This window comes from Oncorhynchus kisutch, unplaced genomic scaffold (assembly GCF_002021735.2).
Source record: "Oncorhynchus kisutch isolate 150728-3 unplaced genomic scaffold, Okis_V2 Okis02a-Okis13b_hom, whole genome shotgun sequence".
NCBI lineage: Eukaryota > Metazoa > Chordata > Actinopteri > Salmoniformes > Salmonidae > Oncorhynchus > Oncorhynchus kisutch.
In genome coordinates this window covers 14,128,738-14,145,529 of record NW_022261979.1, presented here as the reverse complement: position 1 = coordinate 14,145,529, position 16,792 = coordinate 14,128,738, and the positions used below count along the sequence as shown (strand labels likewise).

The following is a 16,792-nucleotide window of genomic DNA, read 5'->3' as shown; positions in this document are numbered from 1 at the left end:
ACTCACTGATCACCATATTTTGCAGAAACTTGGATGTACGATATTCGAACCAAGTCATAATCACTATTGAGTTACCTGGCTAGCTCAGTCGGTAGAGCATGAGACTCTTAATCTCAGGGTCGTGGGTTCGAGCCCCACGTTGGGTGATTATTTTCTCTGCCGAAGCACCAACTCACTTTGCAAACAACCATCCGCTTGGAATTTTGAGGAGGCTTAACAACCTGCATAGCTGGTGATACAGAAGGCTAAGAATTTGAATTCTATCTCTTCCTGCACTCTGACCTGTCATCTCAATGACATCCCCATTACAGATTAATTGTACTCCTAAATGGATTGAGTAAATGCTCCTTTTCTTGACAAGAAATAGACAGGCAGAGGCTTCAAGAAGAATACTTGCTCCTGGTGGGGCTTGAACTCATAACCTTGTCATCTAATTGCTGTATTCTGCTGTATAAGTACAACACGCTAACAGATTGCACCACAGGATCCATCAACAACACTCACTGATCACCATATTTATGCAGAAACTGGAATGTACGATATTCGTAAAAGTCAAAATAATATAGAGGTACCTGGCTAGCTCAGTCGGTAGAGCATGAGACTCTTAATCTCAGGGTCGTGGGTTCGAGCCCCACGTTAGGTGATTATTTTCTCTGCCGAAAGCACCAACTCACTTCGCAAACAACCATCCTGCTTGGAATTTTGAGGAGTCTTGCCACCCTGCATAGCTGGTGATACAGAAGGCTAAGAATTTGAATTCTATCTCTGCCTGCACTCTGACCTGTCATCTCAATGACATCCCTATTACAGATTAATTGTACTCCTAAATGGATTTGAGTAAATGCTCCTTTTCTTGACAAGAAATAGACAGGCAGAGGCTTCAAGAAGAATACTTGCTCCTGGTGGGGCTTGAACTCATAACCTTGTCATCTAATTGCTGTATTCTGCTGTATAAGTACAACACGCTAACAGATTGCACCACAGGATCCATCAACAACACTCACTGATCACCATATTTTGCAGAAACTTGGATGTACGATATTCGAACCAAGTCATAATCACTATTGAGTTACCTGGCTAGCTCAGTCGGTAGAGCATGAGACTCTTAATCTCAGGGTCGTGGGTTCGAGCCCCACGTTGGGTGATTATTTTCTCTGCCGAAGCACCAACTCACTTTGCAAACAACCATCCGCTTGGAATTTTGAGGAGGCTTAACAACCTGCATAGCTGGTGATACAGAAGGCTAAAAATTTGAATTCTATCTCTTCCTGCACTCTGACCTGTCATCTCAATGACATCCCCATTACAGATTAATTGTACTCCTAAATGGATTGAGTAAATGCTCCTTTTCTTGACAAGAAATAGACAGGCAGAGGCTTCAAGAAGAATACTTGCTCCTGGTGGGGCTTGAACTCATAACCTTGTCATCTAATTGCTGTATTCTGCTGTATAAGTACAACACGCTAACAGATTGCACCACAGGATCCATCAACAACACTCACTGATCACCATATTTTGCAGAAACTTGGATGTACGATATTCGAACCAAGTCATAATCACTATTGAGTTACCTGGCTAGCTCAGTCGGTAGAGCATGAGACTCTTAATCTCAGGGTCGTGGGTTCGAGCCCCACGTTGGGTGATTATTTTCTCTGCCGAAGCACCAACTCACTTTGCAAACAACCATCCGCTTGGAATTTTGAGGAGGCTTAACAACCTGCATAGCTGGTGATACTGAAGGCTAAGAATTTAAATTCTATCTCTGCCTGCACTCTGACCTGTCATCTCAATGACATCCCTATTACAGATTAATTGTACTCCTAAATGGATTGAGTAAATTCTCCTTTTCTTGACAAGAAATAGACAGGCAGAGACTTCAAGAAGAATACTTGCTCCTGGTGGGGCTTGAACTCATAACCTTGTCATCTAATTGCTGTATTCTGCTGTATAAGTACAACACGCTAACAGATTGCACCACAGGATCCATCAACAACACTCACTGATCACCATATTTATGCAGAAACTGGAATGTACGATATTCGAACAAGTCAAAATACTATAGAGGTACCTGGCTAGCTCAGTCGGTAGAGCATGAGACTCTTAATCTCAGGGTCGTGGGTTCGAGCCCCACGTTGGGTGATTATTTTCTCTGCCGAAGCACCAACTCACTTTGCAAACAACCATCCGCTTGGAATTTTGAGGAGGCTTAACAACCTGCATAGCTGGTGATACAGAAGGCTAAGAATTTGAATTCTATCTCTGCCTGCACTCTGACCTGTCATCTCAATGACATCCCCTATTACAGATTAATTGTACTCCTAAATGGATTGAGTAAATGCTCCTTTTCTTGACAAGAAATAGACAGGCAGAGGCTTCAAGAAGAATACTTGCTCCTGGTGGGGCTTGAACTCATAACCTTGTCATCTAATTGCTGTATTCTGCTGTATAAGTACAACACGCTAACAGATTGCACCACAGGATCCATCAACAACACTCACTGATCACCATATTTATGCAGAAACTGGAATGTACTATATTCGTAAAAGTCAAAAATAATATAGAGGTACCTGGCTAGCTCAGTCGGTAGAGCATGAGACTCTTAATCTCAGGGTCGTGGGTTCGAGCCCCACGTTAGGTGATTATTTTCTCTGCCGAAACACCAACTCACTTCGCAAACAACCATCTGCTTGGAATTTTGAGGAGTCTTGCCACCCTGCATAGCTGGTGATACAGAAGGCTAAGAATTTGAATTCTATCTCTGCCTGCACTCTGACCTGTCATCTCAATGACATCCCTATTACAGATTAATTGTACTCCTAAATGGATTTGAGTAAATGCTCCTTTTCTTGACAAGAAATAGACAGGCAGAGGCTTCAAGAAGAATACTTGCTCCTGGTGGGGCTTGAACTCATAACCTTGTCATCTAATTGCTGTATTCTGCTGTATAAGTACAACACGCTAACAGATTGCACCACAGGATCCATCAACAACACTCACTGATCACCATATTTTGCAGAAACTTGGATGTACGATATTCGAACCAAGTCATAATCACTATTGAGTTACCTGGCTAGCTCAGTCGGTAGAGCATGAGACTCTTAATCTCAGGGTCGTGGGTTCGAGCCCCACGTTGGGTGATTATTTTCTCTGCCGAAGCACCAACTCACTTTGCAAACAACCATCCGCTTGGAATTTTGAGGAGGCTTAACAACCTGCATAGCTGGTGATACAGAAGGCTAAGAATTTGAATTCTATCTCTTCCTGCACTCTGACCTGTCATCTCAATGACATCCCCATTACAGATTAATTGTACTCCTAAATGGATTGAGTAAATGCTCCTTTTCTTGACAAGAAATAGACAGGCAGAGGCTTCAAGAAGAATACTTGCTCCTGGTGGGGCTTGAACTCATAACCTTGTCATCTAATTGCTGTATTCTGCTGTATAAGTACAACACGCTAACAGATTGCACCACAGGATCCATCAACAACACTCACTGATCACCATATTTTGCAGAAACTTGGATGTACGATATTCGAACCAAGTCATAATCACTATTGAGTTACCTGGCTAGCTCAGTCGGTAGAGCATGAGACTCTTAATCTCAGGGTCGTGGGTTCGAGCCCCACGTTGGGTGATTATTTTCTCTGCCGAAGCACCAACTCACTTTGCAAACAACCATCCGCTTGGAATTTTGAGGAGGCTTAACAACCTGCATAGCTGGTGATACTGAAGGCTAAGAATTTAAATTCTATCTCTGCCTGCACTCTGACCTGTCATCTCAATGACATCCCTATTACAGATTAATTGTACTCCTAAATGGATTGAGTAAATTCTCCTTTTCTTGACAAGAAATAGACAGGCAGAGACTTCAAGAAGAATACTTGCTCCTGGTGGGGCTTGAACTCATAACCTTGTCATCTAATTGCTGTATTCTGCTGTATAAGTACAACACGCTAACAGATTGCACCACAGGATCCATCAACAACACTCACTGATCACCATATTTATCAGAAACTGGAATGTACTATTTTCGTAACAAGTCAAAAATAATATAGAGGTACCTGGCTAGCTCAGTCGGTAGAGCATGAGACTCTTAATCTCAGGGTCGTGGGTTCGAGCCCCACGTTAGGTGATTATTTTCTCTGCCGAAACACCAACTCACTTCGCAAACAACCATCTGCTTGGAATTTTGAGGAGTCTTGCCACCCTGCATAGCTGGTGATACAGAAGGCTAAGAATTTGAATTCTATCTCTGCCTGCACTCTGACCTGTCATCTCAATGACATCCCTATTACAGATTAATTGTACTCCTAAATGGATTGAGTAAATGCTCCTTTTCTTGACAAGAAATAGACAGGCAGAGGCTTCAAGAAGAATACTTGCTCCTGGTGGGACTTGAACTCATAACCTTGTCATCGAATTGCTGTATTCTGCTGTATATGTACAACACGCTAACAGATTGCACCACAGGATCCATCAACAACACTCACTGATCACCATATTTTGCAGAAACTTGGATGTACGATATTCGAAAAAGTCCAAAATATATTTAGGTACCTGGCTAGCTCAGTCGGTAGAGCATGAGACTCTTAATCTCAGGGTCGTGGGTTCGAGCCCCACGTTGGGTGATTATTTTCTCTGCCGAAGCACCAACTCACTTTGCAAACAACCATCCGCTTGGAATTTTGAGGAGGCTTAACAACCTGCATAGCTGGTGATACTGAAGGCTAAGAATTTAAATTCTATCTCTGCCTGCACTCTGACCTGTCATCTCAATGACATCCCTATTACAGATTAATTGTACTCCTAAATGGATTGAGTAAATGCTCCTTTTCTTGACAAGAAATAGACAGGCAGAGGCTTCAAGAAGAATACTTGCTCCTGGTGGGGCTTGAACTCATAACCTTGTCATCTAATTGCTGTATTCTGCTGTATAAGTACAACACGCTAACAGATTGCACCACAGGATCCATCAACAACACTCACTGATCACCATATTTATCAGAAACTGGAATGTACTATTTTCGTAAAAGTCAAAATAATATGAGGTACCTGGCTAGCTCAGTCGGTAGAGCATGAGACTCTTAATCTCAGGGTCGTGGGTTCGAGCCCCACGTTAGGTGATTATTTTCTCTGCCGAAGCACCAACTCACTTCGCAAACAACCATCCGCTTGGAATTTTGAGGAGGCTTGCCACCCTGCATAGCTGGTGATACAGAAGGCTAAGAATTTGAATTCTATCTCTGCCTGCACTCTGACCTGTCATCTCAATGACATCCCTATTACAGATGAATTGTACTCCTAAATGGATTGAGTAAATGCTCCTTTTCTTGACAAGAAATAGACAGGCAGAGGCTTCAAGAAGAATACTTGCTCCTGGTGGGACTTGAACTCATAACCTTGTCATCGAATTGCTGTATTCTGCTGTATATGTACAACACGCTAACAGATTGCACCACAGGATCCATCAACAACACTCACTGATCACCATATTTTGCAGAAACTTGGATGTACGATATTCGAACCAAGTCATAATCACTATTGAGTTACCTGGCTAGCTCAGTCGGTAGAGCATGAGACTCTTAATCTCAGGGTCGTGGGTTCGAGCCCCACGTTGGGTGATTATTTTCTCTGCCGAAGCACCAACTCACTTTGCAAACAACCATCCGCTTGGAATTTTGAGGAGGCTTAACAACCTGCATAGCTGGTGATACAGAAGGCTAAGAATTTGAATTCTATCTCTTCCTGCACTCTGACCTGTCATCTCAATGACATCCCTATTACAGATTAATTGTACTCCTAAATGGATTGAGTAAATGCTCCTTTTCTTGACAAGAAATAGACAGGCAGAGGCTTCAAGAAGAATACTTGCTCCTGGTGGGACTTGAACTCATAACCTTGTCATCTAATTGCTGTATTCTGCTGTATAAGTACAACACGCTAACAGATTGCACCACAGGATCCATCAACAACACTCACTGATCACCATATTTATCAGAAACTGGAATGTACTATTTTCGTAAAAGTCAAAAATAATATGGAGGTACCTGGCTAGCTCAGTCGGTTAGAGCATGAGACTCTTATCTCAGGGTCGTGGGTTCGAGCCCCACGTTAGGTGATTATTTTCTCTGCCGAAGCACCAACTCACTTCGCAAACAACCATCCGTTTGGAATTTCGAGCAGGCTTGCCACCCTGCATAGCTGGTGATACAGAAGGCTAATAATTTCAATTCTATCTCTTCCTGCACTCTGACCTGTCATCTCAATGACATCCCCATTACAGATGAATTGTACTCCTAAATGGATTGAGTAAATGCTCATTTTCTGGACAAGAAATAGACAGGCAGAGGCTTCAAGAAGAATACTTGCTCCTGGTGGGACTTGAACTCATAACCTTGTCATCGAATTGCTGTATTCTGCTGTATATGTACAACACGCTAACAGATTGCACCACAGGATCCATCAACAACACTCACTGATCACCATATTTTGCAGAAACTTGGATGTACGATATTCGAACCAAGTCATAATCACTATTGAGTTACCTGGCTAGCTCAGTCGGTAGAGCATGAGACTCTTAATCTCAGGGTCGTGGGTTCGAGCCCCACGTTGGGTGATTATTTTCTCTGCCGAAGCACCAACTCACTTTGCAAACAACCATCCGCTTGGAATTTTGAGGAGGCTTAACAACCTGCATAGCTGGTGATACAGAAGGCTAAAAATTTGAATTCTATCTCTTCCTGCACTCTGACCTGTCATCTCAATGACATCCCCATTACAGATTAATTGTACTCCTAAATGGATTGAGTAAATGCTCCTTTTCTTGACAAGAAATAGACAGGCAGAGGCTTCAAGAAGAATACTTGCTCCTGGTGGGGCTTGAACTCATAACCTTGTCATCTAATTGCTGTATTCTGCTGTATAAGTACAACACGCTAACAGATTGCACCACAGGATCCATCAACAACACTCACTGATCACCATATTTTGCAGAAACTTGGATGTACGATATTCGAACCAAGTCATAATCACTATTGAGTTACCTGGCTAGCTCAGTCGGTAGAGCATGAGACTCTTAATCTCAGGGTCGTGGGTTCGAGCCCCACGTTGGGTGATTATTTTCTCTGCCGAAGCACCAACTCACTTTGCAAACAACCATCCGCTTGGAATTTTGAGGAGGCTTAACAACCTGCATAGCTGGTGATACTGAAGGCTAAGAATTTAAATTCTATCTCTGCCTGCACTCTGACCTGTCATCTCAATGACATCCCTATTACAGATTAATTGTACTCCTAAATGGATTGAGTAAATTCTCCTTTTCCTGACAAGAAATAGACAGGCAGAGACTTCAAGAAGAATACTTGCTCCTGGTGGGGCTTGAACTCATAACCTTGTCATCTAATTGCTGTATTCTGCTGTGTAAGTACAACACGCTAACAGATTGCACCACAGGATCCATCAACAACACTCACTGATCACCATATTTATCAGAAACTGGAATGTACTATTTTCGTAAAAGTCAAAAATAATATAGAGGTACCTGGCTAGCTCAGTCGGTAGAGCATGAGACTCTTAATCTCAGGGTCGTGGGTTCGAGCCCCACGTTAGGTAATTATTTTCTCTGCCGAAACACCAACTCACTTCGCAAACAACCATCTGCTTGGAATTTTGAGGAGTCTTGCCACCCTGCATAGCTGGTGATACAGAAGGCTAAGAATTTGAATTCTATCTCTGCCTGCACTCTGACCTGTCATCTCAATGACATCCCTATTACAAATTAATTGTACTCCTAAATGGATTGAGTAAATGCTCCTTTTCTTGACAAGAAATAGACAGGCAGAGGCTTCAAGAAGAATACTTGCTCCTGGTGGGGCTTGAACTCATAACCTTGTCATCTAATTGCTGTATTCTGCTGTATAAGTACAACACGCTAACAGATTGCACCACAGGATCCATCAACAACACTCACTGATCACCATATTTATCAGAAACTGGAATGTACGATATTCGAACAAGTCAAAATCACTATTGAGGTACCTGGCTAGCTCAGTCGGTAGAGCATGAGACTCTTAATCTCAGGGTCGTGGGTTCGAGCCCCACGTTAGGTGATTATTTTCTCTGCCGAAGCACCAACTCACTTCGCAAACAACCATCCGCTTGGAATTTTGAGGAGGCTTACCACCCTGCATAGCTGGTGATACAGAAGGCTAAGAATTTGAATTCTATCTCTTCCTGCACTCTGACCTGTCATCTCAATGACATCCCCATTACAGATGAATTGTACTCCTAAATGGATTGAGTAAATGCTCCTTTTCTTGACAAGAAATAGACAGGCAGAGGCTTCAAGAAGAATACTTGCTCCTGGTGGGGCTTGAACTCATAACCTTGTCATCTAATTGCTGTATTCTGCTGTATAAGTACAACACGCTAACAGATTGCACCACAGGATCCATCAACAACACTCACTGATCACCATATTTTGCAGAAACTTGGATGTACGATATTCGAACCAAGTCATAATCACTATTGAGTTACCTGGCTAGCTCAGTCGGTAGAGCATGAGACTCTTAATCTCAGGGTCGTGGGTTCGAGCCCCACGTTGGGTGATTATTTTCTCTGCCGAAGCACCAACTCACTTTGCAAACAACCATCCGCTTGGAATTTTGAGGAGGCTTAACAACCTGCATAGCTGGTGATACTGAAGGCTAAGAATTTAAATTCTATCTCTGCCTGCACTCTGACCTGTCATCTCAATGACATCCCTATTACAGATTAATTGTACTCCTAAATGGATTGAGTAAATGCTCCTTTTCTTGACAAGAAATAGACAGGCAGAGGCTTCAAGAAGAATACTTGCTCCTGGTGGGGCTTGAACTCATAACCTTGTCATCTAATTGCTGTATTCTGCTGTATAAGTACAACACGCTAACAGATTGCACCACAGGATCCATCAACAACACTCACTGATCACCATATTTATCAGAAACTGGAATGTACTATTTTCGTAAAAGTCAAAAATAATATGGAGGTACCTGGCTAGCTCAGTCGGTTAGAGCATGAGACTCTTTATCTCAGGGTCGTGGGTTCGAGCCCCACGTTAGGTGATTATTTTCTCTGCCGAAGCACCAACTCACTTCGCAAACAACCATCCGCTTGGAATTTCGAGCAGGCTTGCCACCCTGCATAGCTGGTGATACAGAAGGCTAATAATTTCAATTCTATCTCTTCCTGCACTCTGACCTGTCATCTCAATGACATCCCCATTACAGATGAATTGTACTCCTAAATGGATTGAGTAAATGCTCATTTTCTGGACAAGAAATAGACAGGCAGAGGCTTCAAGAAGAATACTTGCTCCTGGTGGGACTTGAACTCATAACCTTGTCATCGAATTGCTGTATTCTGCTGTATATGTACAACACGCTAACAGATTGCACCACAGGATCCATCAACAACACTCACTGATCACCATATTTTGCAGAAACTTGGATGTACGATATTCGAACCAAGTCATAATCACTATTGAGTTACCTGGCTAGCTCAGTCGGTAGAGCATGAGACTCTTAATCTCAGGGTCGTGGGTTCGAGCCCCACGTTGGGTGATTATTTTCTCTGCCGAAGCACCGAACTCACTTTGCAAACAACCATCCGCTTGGAATTTTGAGGAGGCTTAACAACCTGCATAGCTGGTGATACAGAAGGCTAAAAATTTGAATTCTATCTCTTCCTGCACTCTGACCTGTCATCTCAATGACATCCCCATTACAGATTAATTGTACTCCTAAATGGATTGAGTAAATGCTCCTTTTCTTGACAAGAAATAGACAGGCAGAGGCTTCAAGAAGAATACTTGCTCCTGGTGGGGCTTGAACTCATAACCTTGTCATCTAATTGCTGTATTCTGCTGTATAAGTACAACACGCTAACAGATTGCACCACAGGATCCATCAACAACACTCACTGATCACCATATTTTGCAGAAACTTGGATGTACGATATTCGAACCAAGTCATAATCACTATTGAGTTACCTGGCTAGCTCAGTCGGTAGAGCATGAGACTCTTAATCTCAGGGTCGTGGGTTCGAGCCCCACGTTGGGTGATTATTTTCTCTGCCGAAGCACCAACTCACTTTGCAAACAACCATCCGCTTGGAATTTTGAGGAGGCTTAACAACCTGCATAGCTGGTGATACTGAAGGCTAAGAATTTAAATTCTATCTCTGCCTGCACTCTGACCTGTCATCTCAATGACATCCCTATTACAGATTAATTGTACTCCTAAATGGATTGAGTAAATTCTCCTTTTCCTGACAAGAAATAGACAGGCAGAGACTTCAAGAAGAATACTTGCTCCTGGTGGGGCTTGAACTCATAACCTTGTCATCTAATTGCTGTATTCTGCTGTGTAAGTACAACACGCTAACAGATTGCACCACAGGATCCATCAACAACACTCACTGATCACCATATTTATCAGAAACTGGAATGTACTATTTTCGTAAAAGTCAAAAATAATATAGAGGTACCTGGCTAGCTCAGTCGGTAGAGCATGAGACTCTTAATCTCAGGGTCGTGGGTTCGAGCCCCACGTTAGGTAATTATTTTCTCTGCCGAAACACCAACTCACTTCGCAAACAACCATCTGCTTGGAATTTTGAGGAGTCTTGCCACCCTGCATAGCTGGTGATACAGAAGGCTAAGAATTTGAATTCTATCTCTGCCTGCACTCTGACCTGTCATCTCAATGACATCCCTATTACAGATTAATTGTACTCCTAAATGGATTGAGTAAATGCTCCTTTTCTTGACAAGAAATAGACAGGCAGAGGCTTCAAGAAGAATACTTGCTCCTGGTGGGGCTTGAACTCATAACCTTGTCATCTAATTGCTGTATTCTGCTGTATAAGTACAACACGCTAACAGATTGCACCACAGGATCCATCAACAACACTCACTGATCACCATATTTTGCAGAAACTTGGATGTACGATATTCGAACCAAGTCATAATCACTATTGAGTTACCTGGCTAGCTCAGTCGGTAGAGCATGAGACTCTTAATCTCAGGGTCGTGGGTTCGAGCCCCACGTTGGGTGATTATTTTCTCTGCCGAAGCACCAACTCACTTTGCAAACAACCATCCGCTTGGAATTTTGAGGAGGCTTAACAACCTGCATAGCTGGTGATACTGAAGGCTAAGAATTTAAATTCTATCTCTTCCTGCACTCTGACCTGTCATCTCAATGACATCCCTATTACAGATTAATTGTACTCCTAAATGGATTGAGTAAATGCTCCTTTTCCTGACAAGAAATAGACAGGCAGAGGCTTCAAGAAGAATACTTGCTCCTGGTGGGACTTGAACTCATAACCTTGTCATCGAATTGCTGTATTCTGCTGTATATGTACAACACGCTAACAGATTGCACCACAGGATCCATCAACAACACTCACTGATCACCATATTTTGCAGAAACTTGGATGTACGATATTCGAAAAAGTCCAAAAATATATTTAGGTACCTGGCTAGCTCAGTCGGTAGAGCATGAGACTCTTAATCTCAGGGTCGTGGGTTCGAGCCCCACGTTAGGTGATTATTTTCTCTGCCGAAGCACCAACTCACTTCGCAAACAACCATCCGCTTGGAATTTCGAGCAGGCTTGCCACCCTGCATAGCTGGTGATACAGAAGGCTAAGAATTTAATTCTATCTCTGCCTGCACTCTGACCTGTCATCTCAATGACATCCCCTATTACAGATTAATTGTACTCCTAAATGGATTGAGTAAATGCTCCTTTTCTGGACAAGAAATAGACAGGCAGAGGCTTCAAGAAGAATACTTGCTCCTGGTGGGACTTGAACTCATAACCTTGTCATCTAATTGCTGTATTCTGCTGTATAAGTACAACACGCTAACAGATTGCACCACAGGATCCATCAACAACACTCACTGATCACCATATTTTGCAGAAACTTGGATGTACGATATTCGAACCAAGTCATAATCACTATTGAGTTACCTGGCTAGCTCAGGCGGTAGAGCATGAGACTCTTAATCTCAGGGTCGTGGGTTCGAGCCCCACGTTGGGTGATTATTTTCTCTGCCGAAGCACCAACTCACTTTGCAAACAACCATCCGCTTGGAATTTTGAGGAGGCTTAACAACCTGCATAGCTGGTGATACAGAAGGCTAAAAATTTGAATTCTATCTCTTCCTGCACTCTGACCTGTCATCTCAATGACATCCCCATTACAGATTAATTGTACTCCTAAATGGATTGAGTAAATGCTCCTTTTCTTGACAAGAAATAGACAGGCAGAGGCTTCAAGAAGAATACTTGCTCCTGGTGGGGCTTGAACTCATAACCTTGTCATCTAATTGCTGTATTCTGCTGTATAAGTACAACACGCTAACAGATTGCACCACAGGATCCATCAACAACACTCACTGATCACCATATTTTGCAGAAACTTGGATGTACGATATTCGAACCAAGTCATAATCACTATTGAGTTACCTGGCTAGCTCAGTCGGTAGAGCATGAGACTCTTAATCTCAGGGTCGTGGGTTCGAGCCCCACGTTGGGTGATTATTTTCTCTGCCGAAGCACCAACTCACTTTGCAAACAACCATCCGCTTGGAATTTTGAGGAGGCTTAACAACCTGCATAGCTGGTGATACTGAAGGCTAAGAATTTAAATTCTATCTCTGCCTGCACTCTGACCTGTCATCTCAATGACATCCCTATTACAGATTAATTGTACTCCTAAATGGATTGAGTAAATTCTCCTTTTCCTGACAAGAAATAGACAGGCAGAGACTTCAAGAAGAATACTTGCTCCTGGTGGGGCTTGAACTCATAACCTTGTCATCTAATTGCTGTATTCTGCTGTGTAAGTACAACACGCTAACAGATTGCACCACAGGATCCATCAACAACACTCACTGATCACCATATTTATCAGAAACTGGAATGTACTATTTTCGTAAAAGTCAAAAATAATATAGAGGTACCTGGCTAGCTCAGTCGGTAGAGCATGAGACTCTTAATCTCAGGGTCGTGGGTTCGAGCCCCACGTTAGGTAATTATTTTCTCTGCCGAAACACCAACTCACTTCGCAAACAACCATCTGCTTGGAATTTTGAGGAGTCTTGCCACCCTGCATAGCTGGTGATACAGAAGGCTAAGAATTTGAATTCTATCTCTGCCTGCACTCTGACCTGTCATCTCAATGACATCCCTATTACAAATTAATTGTACTCCTAAATGGATTGAGTAAATGCTCCTTTTCTTGACAAGAAATAGACAGGCAGAGGCTTCAAGAAGAATACTTGCTCCTGGTGGGACTTGAACTCATAACCTTGTCATCGAATTGCTGTATTCTGCTGTATATGTACAACACGCTAACAGATTGCACCACAGGATCCATCAACAACACTCACTGATCACCATATTTTGCAGAATGCTTGGATGTACGATATTCGAAAAAGTCCAAAAATATATTTAGGTACCTGGCTAGCTCAGTCGGTAGAGCATGAGACTCTTAATCTCAGGGTCGTGGGTTCGAGCCCCACGTTAGGTGATTAATTTCTATGCCGAAACACCAACTCACTTCGCAAACAACCATCTGCTTGGAATTTTGAGGAGTCTTGCCACCCTGCATAGCTGGTGATACAGAAGGCTAAGAATTTGAATTCTATCTCTGCCTGCACTCTGACCTGTCATCTCAATGACATCCCTATTACAGATTAATTGTACTCCTAAATGTTTTGAGTAAATGCTCCTTTTCTTGACAAGAAATAGACAGGCAGAGGCTTCAAGAAGAATACTTGCTCCTGGTGGGGCTTGAACTCAAAACCTTGTCATCTAATTGCTGTATTCTGCTGTATAAGTACAACACGCTAACAGATTGCACCACAGGATCCATCAACAACACTCACTGATCACCATATTTATCAGAAACTGGAATGTACTATTTTCGTAAAAGTCAAAAATAATATGGAGGTACCTGGCTAGCTCAGTCGGTAGAGCATGAGACTCTTAATCTCAGGGTCGTGGGTTCGAGCCCCACGTTAGGTGATTATTTTCTCTGCCGAAGCACCAACTCACTTCGCAAACAACCATCCGCTTGGAATTTCGAGGCAGGCTTGCCACCCTGCATAGCTGGTGATACAGAAGGCTAATAATTTCAATTCTATCTCTTCCTGCACTCTGACCTGTCATCTCAATGACATCCCCATTACAGATGAATTGTACTCCTAAATGGATTGAGTAAATGCTCATTTTCTGGACAAGAAATAGACAGGCAGAGGCTTCAAGAAGAATACTTGCTCCTGGTGGGACTTGAACTCATAACCTTGTCATCGAATTGCTGTATTCTGCTGTATATGTACAACACGCTAACAGATTGCACCACAGGATCCATCAACAACACTCACTGATCACCATATTTTGCAGAAACTTGGATGTACGATATTCGAACCAAGTCATAATCACTATTGAGTTACCTGGCTAGCTCAGTCGGTAGAGCATGAGACTCTTAATCTCAGGGTCGTGGGTTCGAGCCCCACGTTGGGTGATTATTTTCTCTGCCGAAGCACCAACTCACTTTGCAAACAACCATCCGCTTGGAATTTTGAGGAGGCTTAACAACCTGCATAGCTGGTGATACAGAAGGCTAAAATTTGAATTCTATCTCTTCCTGCACTCTGACCTGTCATCTCAATGACATCCCCATTACAGATTAATTGTACTCCTAAATGGATTGAGTAAATGCTCCTTTTCTTGACAAGAAATAGACAGGCAGAGGCTTCAAGAAGAATACTTGCTCCTGGTGGGGCTTGAACTCATAACCTTGTCATCTAATTGCTGTATTCTGCTGTATAAGTACAACACGCTAACAGATTGCACCACAGGATCCATCAACAACACTCACTGATCACCATATTTTGCAGAAACTTGGATGTACGATATTCGAACCAAGTCATAATCACTATTGAGTTACCTGGCTAGCTCAGTCGGTAGAGCATGAGACTCTTATTCTCAGGGTCTTGGGTTCGAGCCCCACGTTGGGTGATTATTTTCTCTGCCGAAGCACCAACTCACTTTGCAAACAACCATCCGCTTGGAATTTTGAGGAGGCTTAACAACCTGCATAGCTGGTGATACTGAAGGCTAAGAATTTAAATTCTATCTCTGCCTGCACTCTGACCTGTCATCTCAATGACATCCCTATTACAATTAATTGTACTCCTAAATGGATTGAGTAAATGCTCCTTTTCTTGACAAGAAATAGACAGGCAGAGGCTTCAAGAAGAATACTTGCTCCTGGTGGGACTTGAACTCATAACCTTGTCATCGAATTGCTGTATTCTGCTGTATATGTACAACACGCTAACAGATTGCACCACAGGATCCATCAACAACACTCACTGATCACCATATTTTGCAGAAACTTGGATGTACGATATTCGAAAAAGTCCAAAAAATATATTTAGGTACCTGGCTAGCTCAGTCGGTAGAGCATGAGACTCTTAATATCAGGGTCGTGGGTTCGACCCCTCACGTTAGGTGATTATTTTCTCTGCGCCAGAACAACACAACTCACTTCGCAAAACACCATCTGCTTGGAATTTTGAGGAGTTCTTGCCACCCTGCATAGCTGGTGATACAGAGGCTAATACTTTTCAATTCTATGCTATCTCTTCTGCACTCTGACCTGTCATCTCAATGACATTACTGATGTCCTTCCTCTACCCTCAACCATCTATTACTGATGTCCTTCCTCTACCCTCAACATCTATTACTGATGTCCTTCCTCTACCCCTCAACCATCTATAACTGATGTCCTTCCTCTACCTCAACCATCTATTACTGATGTCCTTCCTCTACCCTCAACCATCTATTACTGATGTCCTTTCCTCTACCCCTCAACCATCTATTACTGATGTCCTTCCTCTACCCTCAACCATCTATTACTGATGTCCTTCCTCTACCCTCAACCATCTATTACTGATGTCCTTCCTCTCCTCAACCATCTATTACTGATGTCCTTCCTCTACCCTCAACCATCTATTACTGATGTCCTTCCTCTACCCTCAACCATCTATTACTGATGTCCTTCCTCTACCCTCAACCATCTATTACTGATGTCCTTCCTCTACCCTCAACATCTATTACTGATGTCCTTCCTCTACCCTCAACATCTATTACTGATGTCCTTCCTCTACCCTCAACCATCTATTACTGATGTCCTTCCTCTACCCTCAACCATCTATTACTGATGTCCTTCCTCTACCCTCAACCATCTATTACTGATGTCCTTCCTCTACCTCAACCATCTATTACTGATGTCCTTCCTCTACCCTCAAACCATCTATTACTGATGTCCTTCCTCTACCCTCTCCCATCTATTACTGATGTCCTTCCTCTACCCTCAACCATCTATTACTGATGTCCTTCCTCTACCCTCAACCATCTATTACTGATGTCCTTCCTCTACCCTCAACCATCTATTACTGATGTCCTTCCTCTACCCTCAACCATCTATTACTGATGTCCTTCCTCTACCCTCAACCTCTCCCATCTATTACTGATGTCCTTCCTCTACCCTCAACCATCTATTACTGATGTCCTTCCTCTATCTCAACCTCTCCCATCTATTACTGATGTCCTTCCTCTACCTCAACCTCTCCTATCTGTACTGATGTCCTTCCTCTACCCTCAACCATCTATTACTGATGTCCTTCCTCTACCCTCAACCCTCCCATATATTACTGATGTCCTTCCT

The 16,792-nt window shown here is 42.7% G+C and overlaps 31 non-coding genes across 31 annotated transcripts; all 31 read left to right on the top strand.

The window, feature by feature from the left end:
- Positions 1-73: 73 nt before the first annotated feature.
- trnak-cuu (transfer RNA lysine (anticodon CUU)) lies at positions 74-146 on the top strand. Its single transcript has one exon. It is a non-coding gene; the product is annotated as a tRNA-Lys (tRNA).
- Positions 147-570: 424 nt separating this feature from the next.
- trnak-cuu (transfer RNA lysine (anticodon CUU)) lies at positions 571-643 on the top strand. The gene has a single exon. It is a non-coding gene; the product is annotated as a tRNA-Lys (tRNA).
- A 428-nt stretch (positions 644-1,071) lies between these two features.
- trnak-cuu (transfer RNA lysine (anticodon CUU)) lies at positions 1,072-1,144 on the top strand. The gene has a single exon. It is a non-coding gene; the product is annotated as a tRNA-Lys (tRNA).
- A 425-nt stretch (positions 1,145-1,569) lies between these two features.
- On the top strand, positions 1,570-1,642 carry trnak-cuu (transfer RNA lysine (anticodon CUU)). Its single transcript has one exon. It is a non-coding gene; the product is annotated as a tRNA-Lys (tRNA).
- A 424-nt stretch (positions 1,643-2,066) lies between these two features.
- Positions 2,067-2,139, top strand: trnak-cuu (transfer RNA lysine (anticodon CUU)). Its single transcript has one exon. It is a non-coding gene; the product is annotated as a tRNA-Lys (tRNA).
- A 426-nt stretch (positions 2,140-2,565) lies between these two features.
- On the top strand, positions 2,566-2,638 carry trnak-cuu (transfer RNA lysine (anticodon CUU)). The gene has a single exon. It is a non-coding gene; the product is annotated as a tRNA-Lys (tRNA).
- A 426-nt stretch (positions 2,639-3,064) lies between these two features.
- Positions 3,065-3,137, top strand: trnak-cuu (transfer RNA lysine (anticodon CUU)). The gene has a single exon. It is a non-coding gene; the product is annotated as a tRNA-Lys (tRNA).
- A 425-nt stretch (positions 3,138-3,562) lies between these two features.
- On the top strand, positions 3,563-3,635 carry trnak-cuu (transfer RNA lysine (anticodon CUU)). Its single transcript has one exon. It is a non-coding gene; the product is annotated as a tRNA-Lys (tRNA).
- A 425-nt stretch (positions 3,636-4,060) lies between these two features.
- trnak-cuu (transfer RNA lysine (anticodon CUU)) lies at positions 4,061-4,133 on the top strand. The gene has a single exon. It is a non-coding gene; the product is annotated as a tRNA-Lys (tRNA).
- A 423-nt stretch (positions 4,134-4,556) lies between these two features.
- trnak-cuu (transfer RNA lysine (anticodon CUU)) lies at positions 4,557-4,629 on the top strand. The gene has a single exon. It is a non-coding gene; the product is annotated as a tRNA-Lys (tRNA).
- A 422-nt stretch (positions 4,630-5,051) lies between these two features.
- On the top strand, positions 5,052-5,124 carry trnak-cuu (transfer RNA lysine (anticodon CUU)). Its single transcript has one exon. It is a non-coding gene; the product is annotated as a tRNA-Lys (tRNA).
- A 425-nt stretch (positions 5,125-5,549) lies between these two features.
- Positions 5,550-5,622, top strand: trnak-cuu (transfer RNA lysine (anticodon CUU)). Its single transcript has one exon. It is a non-coding gene; the product is annotated as a tRNA-Lys (tRNA).
- A 922-nt stretch (positions 5,623-6,544) lies between these two features.
- trnak-cuu (transfer RNA lysine (anticodon CUU)) lies at positions 6,545-6,617 on the top strand. Its single transcript has one exon. It is a non-coding gene; the product is annotated as a tRNA-Lys (tRNA).
- A 425-nt stretch (positions 6,618-7,042) lies between these two features.
- Positions 7,043-7,115, top strand: trnak-cuu (transfer RNA lysine (anticodon CUU)). Its single transcript has one exon. It is a non-coding gene; the product is annotated as a tRNA-Lys (tRNA).
- Positions 7,116-7,539: 424 nt separating this feature from the next.
- On the top strand, positions 7,540-7,612 carry trnak-cuu (transfer RNA lysine (anticodon CUU)). The gene has a single exon. It is a non-coding gene; the product is annotated as a tRNA-Lys (tRNA).
- Positions 7,613-8,036: 424 nt separating this feature from the next.
- trnak-cuu (transfer RNA lysine (anticodon CUU)) lies at positions 8,037-8,109 on the top strand. The gene has a single exon. It is a non-coding gene; the product is annotated as a tRNA-Lys (tRNA).
- A 425-nt stretch (positions 8,110-8,534) lies between these two features.
- On the top strand, positions 8,535-8,607 carry trnak-cuu (transfer RNA lysine (anticodon CUU)). The gene has a single exon. It is a non-coding gene; the product is annotated as a tRNA-Lys (tRNA).
- Positions 8,608-9,031: 424 nt separating this feature from the next.
- trnak-cuu (transfer RNA lysine (anticodon CUU)) lies at positions 9,032-9,105 on the top strand. Its single transcript has one exon. It is a non-coding gene; the product is annotated as a tRNA-Lys (tRNA).
- A 425-nt stretch (positions 9,106-9,530) lies between these two features.
- On the top strand, positions 9,531-9,603 carry trnak-cuu (transfer RNA lysine (anticodon CUU)). Its single transcript has one exon. It is a non-coding gene; the product is annotated as a tRNA-Lys (tRNA).
- Positions 9,604-10,029: 426 nt separating this feature from the next.
- trnak-cuu (transfer RNA lysine (anticodon CUU)) lies at positions 10,030-10,102 on the top strand. Its single transcript has one exon. It is a non-coding gene; the product is annotated as a tRNA-Lys (tRNA).
- Positions 10,103-10,526: 424 nt separating this feature from the next.
- Positions 10,527-10,599, top strand: trnak-cuu (transfer RNA lysine (anticodon CUU)). The gene has a single exon. It is a non-coding gene; the product is annotated as a tRNA-Lys (tRNA).
- Positions 10,600-11,024: 425 nt separating this feature from the next.
- trnak-cuu (transfer RNA lysine (anticodon CUU)) lies at positions 11,025-11,097 on the top strand. The gene has a single exon. It is a non-coding gene; the product is annotated as a tRNA-Lys (tRNA).
- Positions 11,098-11,521: 424 nt separating this feature from the next.
- On the top strand, positions 11,522-11,594 carry trnak-cuu (transfer RNA lysine (anticodon CUU)). The gene has a single exon. It is a non-coding gene; the product is annotated as a tRNA-Lys (tRNA).
- A 425-nt stretch (positions 11,595-12,019) lies between these two features.
- On the top strand, positions 12,020-12,092 carry trnak-cuu (transfer RNA lysine (anticodon CUU)). Its single transcript has one exon. It is a non-coding gene; the product is annotated as a tRNA-Lys (tRNA).
- Positions 12,093-12,517: 425 nt separating this feature from the next.
- On the top strand, positions 12,518-12,590 carry trnak-cuu (transfer RNA lysine (anticodon CUU)). The gene has a single exon. It is a non-coding gene; the product is annotated as a tRNA-Lys (tRNA).
- Positions 12,591-13,014: 424 nt separating this feature from the next.
- Positions 13,015-13,087, top strand: trnak-cuu (transfer RNA lysine (anticodon CUU)). The gene has a single exon. It is a non-coding gene; the product is annotated as a tRNA-Lys (tRNA).
- A 425-nt stretch (positions 13,088-13,512) lies between these two features.
- On the top strand, positions 13,513-13,585 carry trnak-cuu (transfer RNA lysine (anticodon CUU)). Its single transcript has one exon. It is a non-coding gene; the product is annotated as a tRNA-Lys (tRNA).
- Positions 13,586-14,009: 424 nt separating this feature from the next.
- trnak-cuu (transfer RNA lysine (anticodon CUU)) lies at positions 14,010-14,082 on the top strand. The gene has a single exon. It is a non-coding gene; the product is annotated as a tRNA-Lys (tRNA).
- Positions 14,083-14,508: 426 nt separating this feature from the next.
- trnak-cuu (transfer RNA lysine (anticodon CUU)) lies at positions 14,509-14,581 on the top strand. The gene has a single exon. It is a non-coding gene; the product is annotated as a tRNA-Lys (tRNA).
- A 424-nt stretch (positions 14,582-15,005) lies between these two features.
- Positions 15,006-15,078, top strand: trnak-cuu (transfer RNA lysine (anticodon CUU)). The gene has a single exon. It is a non-coding gene; the product is annotated as a tRNA-Lys (tRNA).
- A 424-nt stretch (positions 15,079-15,502) lies between these two features.
- trnak-cuu (transfer RNA lysine (anticodon CUU)) lies at positions 15,503-15,576 on the top strand. The gene has a single exon. It is a non-coding gene; the product is annotated as a tRNA-Lys (tRNA).
- Positions 15,577-16,792: the final 1,216 nt, after the last annotated feature.